Here is a 7,111-nt window from a genome sequence, read left to right as displayed (position 1 = left end):
TTAAACCAAGTTCTTTCCATCCTCCCTTTTCCCCCAAACCATCTGAGTTTTGCTTTTTTATCCTGAAAACAAAGAAGAAAACCAAGCTCCAAAAAAAGTTTCTTGATCAAGCTCCGAGAACCCACCAAATCAAAGCATGCTCTGGTTCGAACTGGGCAAGGATTCAAATCCTTGTGGGATCTGAGGACCAGCAGCCGTTGCAGTTGATTCAAGCTGGTCTTGCTGTTTGAGGAACATTGCTGAGGAAATCAGTGAAGTTGAATGTGTCCCAAAGCATCCTTCGAGCAGGTAGCCAGTGTGCCCAGGAGATACAATCCATAACTGTAAATCCCACCACAGACCTAATGATGGTACAGAAATGCTGCTGAAGGAGTATTCATTGCTGATGAACAGGAAGGACCTCAGGTTTGAGCTTCTTTGCACCCTTCATATATTTCCAGGACACAGACCAAAAGCAAGCAGAAGGTGCCCAAATGCCACCCAGTCTGCATTTCTTTAGTGATGCTAGACTCCTCTGAACAGCTCGTGTGAGAAGGAGCTCAGTGAAACACATAGAGACAAGGGGACTGGATTTTGCTTGTGTTCGCATAGATTTAGAAAGTGGACCAGCTCCGCCATGTGTATTATTTGCACATGAAAGCCCTAAAATGCTGTCTGTTTTTGTTGTCAATCCTGGTAAGAAGCATCTCCCACGAGAGGGAGCTCCAATGTTTGTGCAGGATGGTTTTGGGGAGCAAGGAACTCCTCAGCATCAGGAGGCATGGATCCAACTGCTCCGTTTTTGTCTTTGAATCTGCATATCATGGAAAAAGAAAAAGACCAAGACCAAGGTCCCACAGCGTCTTCCCAGGAGCTCTGAGATGGGCAGCAAGGCACAAATGCACACCCAGCAGCACAGAGCAGCGCAAAGGTCTTTCACCTCGATTGATGCTGGCAGCTTCTCACTGCGTGGTCTGCCTTGCTCAGAGGCAGCGAGAGCAGATTTGGAGCATGGGCTTGGCAGGATATTGCAAAAGCTGGGATCAGAGCTGCTTCCCAGCTGGAGTCTAAAATAACTACAAGATTACCTCCACAGGGGCGCAGCCAGCATGTATAATGCTTGGCCTGTTCCTCTCCCAGCTTGCCACAGGGTTGCCCGGCTTCCCTTCCACCTTTCTTCAAAGCCTCCTTCACTGCAGGAACATTATTCCTGCCGAGGGGAAAGAGGGGGCTGAAGTTCCCCCCTGCCACCCCCCTCCTGCTCTCCGTTGGGTGCTGTACCCCATGGGGGATGCTTTGCAGGCAGCCTTCGAAGGCCCCCTCTCCTTGTCCGGCTGTCTGGCTGCCAAAGGCTGCCCAGTCCCTCTGCACCATCCATACCCCACCATGCTCCCAGGAGTGCTCCTTTCCTGCCTGCACTGGAGAAAAAGATCTCCGAGTCAACTTCTGGCAGGCAAACAGACACCTTGGGAAAACAACTCTGAAATTAACTGCAAGCAAATACTTGAAGGGCAGGATCAAATCTGTAAACCCCAGGACTGAACCCATAAACTCTCTTCCTTCCCCAGGGGTGGGAGAGGAGAATCCTGTTTCTGCAGAGGCTCCTATTCAGAGGAAAAGTTGACCTGGCCAAATGCAGCTGATCTCCCTTTGGGGATGAACTGAACCACATGGGATCACTGTAATTCAGAGAGCACCTCAGAAGAGTTCAGCCCGATGTGTCTGTTACGCTTCACAAATTAGCTCGAATAACTCTACCCAGTGACCCTACAGGAAGGCAACAAGATCTGAGCAAAAGCAAGGATCTTCCAAAGACACTACGCACTGTGCTGGCCTCACCAGCAGGAGGGATGACAGGTTTGGTGTCACTTCTGTCCCTAGGGTTGATGTAGAGCTCAGTCCACCTCTGAGCTCCTCCACTTTGTGTGCAGATGTCACATTGCTTGTTTGCTAGATCCCTTACTGCTGGGGTCTGCTTTCTGCAAAGTAATTCCAGCTATTGATTTTGCAGAGGGCCAATGTGTAAATGGATTTTCTTCTCCCTTGAGAGCTGCAGTTCCCTTTCCCTTGTGTGGCCAGGCCACCATCAGCTTGGGCTGGGATTTTTAACACTAATGCTATTTCACACTCAAGCCAAAGGTTTTTCTGGCATGAACCATCCTGTGAAAATGCAGCAAGCACAGAGATGCAAACTTGCAAGAGCCATTTCCTCCCCTGGAAAGCCAAAACCACTAGACATGGCTGGAACAGCTGGGGCTGGAGCCCAGCACCAATGCAGAGGACTGTGCAAGGTACAAGTGACACTTGGTCCAACTGTTCAGTTTGGAGATCCTCTCAGGTGTGTTTGAGGGTTTAGCAACCACTGCTGACCAGGAAGAGGGGAATTAATGATTTGGGGAGGGGGGGGGTTGGAATTCAAAGCAGACGTGGGACACCAGGACACTAAACAGCCCTGGAACACCTCACTGCTCAGTGGAAAGACACCTGGAAGACATCAGCAACACAACAACAACAGTACATCTGTTAGCAAAGGCAGGAGCTTCTCACAGTTGCAGAACAACAACAGGCTGCCCACATGTCAGGAGAAGGGGCGAGGACAGCAATACATGGTTATAGCCAACAAACAACGTTAAAGTAACCAGGCATGGGTGACTTCAACACTGGCAGATGCTAGTTAGAGTTTAGCATAAAGCCAATTCTGTTCTGTCTTGAAACAGCAAAGTCTCAGGAGAAGGGATCTAACAGACATGATCTCAGTGATGCTGTGAGGGTACAAATCTGCAAAGTAACGCAGCCCCCCTCACCTCCCTAAGAAAAAAAGGGGTGACTCTGCAGAAGCCGAGCCTTGCATTCCTGAGGAACCACCCCATCACAGCCACACATTAGCCAAGCAAGACAGATTGACAGTGCTCATCCATGAATCAATGCCAGAGAAGGATGGATGCTCCTTCTTGGCTTCCCCAGTCTACTAGCGCTGTGCTGGGGTCCAGCAAGACTGGCATAGGAGAGGCTGACTTCACCGTCTTGCCATTTTTGATTACAGATATGTCAGCAGCTCAGGTCCTTGCCTGTCTCAGACACACTGTTGCTGGTCCCCAGGCACCTCTGGTGATTTAGATCACTCCCATGTAGGTGTTCCTCCTGCCCATCTAAAATTAAAGTCTCCTCAAACTTTGCAGAAGGTAAGAAATATAAAACGAAAGCTAACATGCTCTGAGTTGAAAAGATATGTTTCACTGGAGGTTAAACAGAGTGACAAGTTTTGACTCCAGCTGTCTAAAACCCATCAAGTAAACTGAAGTAAGTTTCAGTATGAAATAATTAAACAGGGGAGCTGAAAACATTTTCTTTAGATTAGATTGGAGATTATTTTTAGTGGCATGTACATTTGTCAAACAACATTAAAAGATTCAGCCCATCTAAATCCAACTTTCTTAGGTCCAGAAAATAATAATGATGATAATAATAGTAATATTTATAATAATAATAATAAAAACAACAACATCATCAAATCCCATTATTCAAAAGTACCTCCTAGCCATGAGCTGGTCGTTCTATCCAGGACAATGGCTGATGTGCTCCATCATTCTTTATATCACCAGCCAGGCTTGGAAAGTCTTTGGACCTATCAAAAGGATATACAAATGTATTTGGGCAGATGACTGGTATCTGAAGCCCATCGCACATGAAAGTCATGGGCACAGAAGGTTGTGTGCATTGGCTGGCCACTCAGTATTGGGTACAAAGCATTGCACAATCCAGATGTTCTGAAGCACCTGTGTATTAGAAGAGACTTTATACTTTGTCTAAGTTGGTTTTTTGATTATTTAAACCAAAGTGAAAGGTGTCTCAGCTATTCCGCAGTTAACTTCACACCCGCTGTCCCAGGCGTCCCAAGTCAGGATGCAGCACCGGTCTGCAGCTCTCCTCTCACCCGCCACAGGAGCTCAGCACGGCTCTGGCACTGAGCTGCAGCCAGCAAAGGGGACACGGGCCAGGCGTGAATGAACACCACCTTCCCACATCCTTCTTCATCTCTATTTAATGCACTAACCATCAGAAACCATTCTGCTCTACTGCCCACGGCTCCAGCCCCCATGTATAATGGATGGTGCGCTAGGTGGTGTGGGCAAACACCAGGCTGAGCTTTTATAGAAATATTTACCTTGCTGTCTGCTGCCTTGGGGCCCTGGGAGACATCTGCTCCTGGCCTCCCTGATGCCGTCTGGCGACCGGTGCTTTCAGCTTCATGGATGCCGACAGCATCAGATGTTGCCTCTCCCAGCTGGCTCGAGCCAGGAGCCCCCTTTTGCTGCAGGCTGCAACTCAAAGACCCCTGCCCTGGCTGGCATTTGCGAAAATGGTGGGCATGAAGGTAAAGGAGAAAGATGCAGAAGAAAAAGAAATAAATCCCCTCTGCTTTCCTCCTCTGCTGCATGCATGCCATTAAAAGTGCTAAATCTGCTCCCTCCCCAGTTATAAGCCAGCAGGGCAGGAACAGAGCCCTGACACTCTCACCATCGCTCCCAGGTCAGCCGCATACCCTGCTACAGGTGAGGGGACACCATGGGCTGTTCCCTGAGAGAGCATGGGGTTCACCCAGGCTCAGCCCCTCCTTGCCATCAACGTCCATCTCCCCATGCAAGGAGGCATCTCATCAGTGCCGGCGAGGCACCCGACTGGACCATAACTGGGCTTCAGTAAGTCTTTGCTTGGGCTGTTCAAACATTTAACTTGGCTAACAATAAGTTCTCTTGGATCCACACGCAAGTCATGTATTTTTGGCTGCCCACAACCACGTGGCAGAGTTGACAGCAGGCCCGGGGCATGGAGGCAGAGCAGAGTGCATGGAGGGTGCGGGACGAGGAGGGTGTAGGCAAAGAAGAGTGCTGGGTGTAGGACTTTCACCTTCCAGTACAGCCAGAGCAAAGCCACCCAAACATGTCTTATCCTGCTGCAAGGAGGCACCACAGCCCTTCCTGCCCTTCCCTGGATGGAGCCGAGCCCAGAGCTACACAAGCATCCCTAAATCTCTCCCTACTCTTTTTTCTCACACCTTCCTCAGGCTCATCCAGCTCTTCAGGGGTGAGCGCAGCCCACGACACAGCACTCACCCCAGGCGTGCAAACAAGAGCACAACCGCACATCTGCTTGACTCCCCTTTTCTACTACCGTGGCTCAGGGCAGGCTGTGGATGCTGGGATGCCGAACAGCAGCTTCTCCTTTGCTGCAGCTCACACGGGAGGTTTTCTTCCAGCCAGGCTCCCCAGGCTGGCCAGGTGTGTTGCAAATCATTGCCATAAGGCCCAGGGGAGGACAAGCAGCAGCTGGTGTGAGGATGGGCATGAATTATGGATATGCCAGCCTCCTTGGAGAGCAGAGGGCACCTCCTGCCACAGAGATGATGCGTTTTGCTCCACAGACCTCACAGAAACACAGCACTGGACAAGTTGATGCCATGGTTGAGTAAAGGACAGTGCCCTGGTGACAAAGCCAGGAGGGCTGCAGTCCTCCCTAGGTCACTTTGGCTGCTGGGCAGCTCTTGGGGCTGTGGAGACAAGTGGCAAGGAAGAGAGAAACCAGTCAGGGTATTTGGTGATGGTACAATTTCCTGCACATCCAGGACCTGGCTCAAGGAGAAAGTTTGCTAGCGGTGAGGTTGTTCACAGCGCCTGGGATTCAACAGACCATTGGAAGTTAGTGACCTGCAGCCGCAAGGATGCTCCGGTGCCTGTGCCCCAGTGCTGAGAGTGGCGATCCCTCCATCCCCATCAGTGTGTGTGGTGCTGTCCATAGCCAACTCCTTAGGAAGAAACAGGGAGAAAAAGCAGAGCAGGGCAGAAAAACGGTAAAAGATCTAAGTCTCCCAGCGTGTCTCCATCAAACTTGAGAAATATTACAATACTGCCTTTTTTTGTTATAGAAAAGCAGGTGCCAGGTAGGGCTGGGAACGTTCTAAAATATTCAGAAAAACAAACTTGTGTTTTTTTTCTAATTTCCAGACTGAAAAAAAAAACCAATGGAGGGGAAAAGTATCAGCTAGTTTGTCTTAAAAGACATTTTATATTATATAGATATTTAATAAATATATACATGCTATGTTTCAATATATCTTCTCTATATATTTTATATATACAAGGCTGCGTAACTGATCTCATAGAAAGCTTTGCACTTTTACCCCAAACCTGAGCAAAGCTCATATTTCAAACTCCTGTACGAAAGAGGGCTTGCCTGGCCCGGCCCAGAGGAAGCTTCTGGTTCTGCATATTGCAGATACCTTCTTAAATCAGACAGTCATGCAGGATGAGCAAAAAGCTCTCGCGGAAGTCTGTTGTAACCACATGCTCACCCTTCTCCATCAAGTTTCTTAGTTCATTTCAAACTTGTTTCTGATGATTTTTTTTTTAAATGGAAAAAAAATAAGAAACACCCAAATTTTATTTTGCATAAAGACCACACTGAATAATAAGAGCAAACTTTTCACTTTAGAGCAACCAACTGCCTCTCTGGAGAATTTACCCTGGTCCATACAAACCCACCTGACCTGCTGATCTCTAGTTATCTCAGCTGATTTTTTCAAAATATTGGCAGAATATTTCCTTTTTCCCCATGCCTTTAATATCACCAGATACTCAGATCACCAGATCAGAGACTCGGCCGATTCTTTTAATACCCCTGGGTACCAGCTCTCCAAACCTACTGAGATTTAAATATTCAATTGATTTTAACCTCATGGCTTGCTTCTTTTTAGAGACTGGGGTTCACCATCCCACCCTGTCACCTCTCTCCGTGTGCCTGTTGATTCCCAAAGAATGGAATGGGCACATGAAGTCTGCTTTCTCTAGAGAGAAGTCACAAACAACCTCCAGGCTGTCCCACGAGCCCTCTGAAATGCCACATCCCCAGGGTGTACAAATCCACAACCCACCTTGAAGACCAGGTGGCATCACCCACTGGAGCTGGCCGAAGATGCTCCTGCAATAAAGGGATGATGTTCATGAACTGGACAGGCAGTGGCTGTGCCCACCCAGCCCTGCCCAGCCCACCAACCTCTCCAGCACTTTGGAAAGTGCCCTCCAGGTACTTGTGGGGCTGCAGGCACGTCCATGGCAGGAGCTGGAAGGTGGGTGGT

This window comes from Haliaeetus albicilla, chromosome 4 (genome assembly GCF_947461875.1).
Source record: "Haliaeetus albicilla chromosome 4, bHalAlb1.1, whole genome shotgun sequence".
NCBI classification, from domain to species: Eukaryota; Metazoa; Chordata; class Aves; order Accipitriformes; family Accipitridae; genus Haliaeetus; species Haliaeetus albicilla.
Note: the sequence above shows the minus strand (reverse complement) of the source record.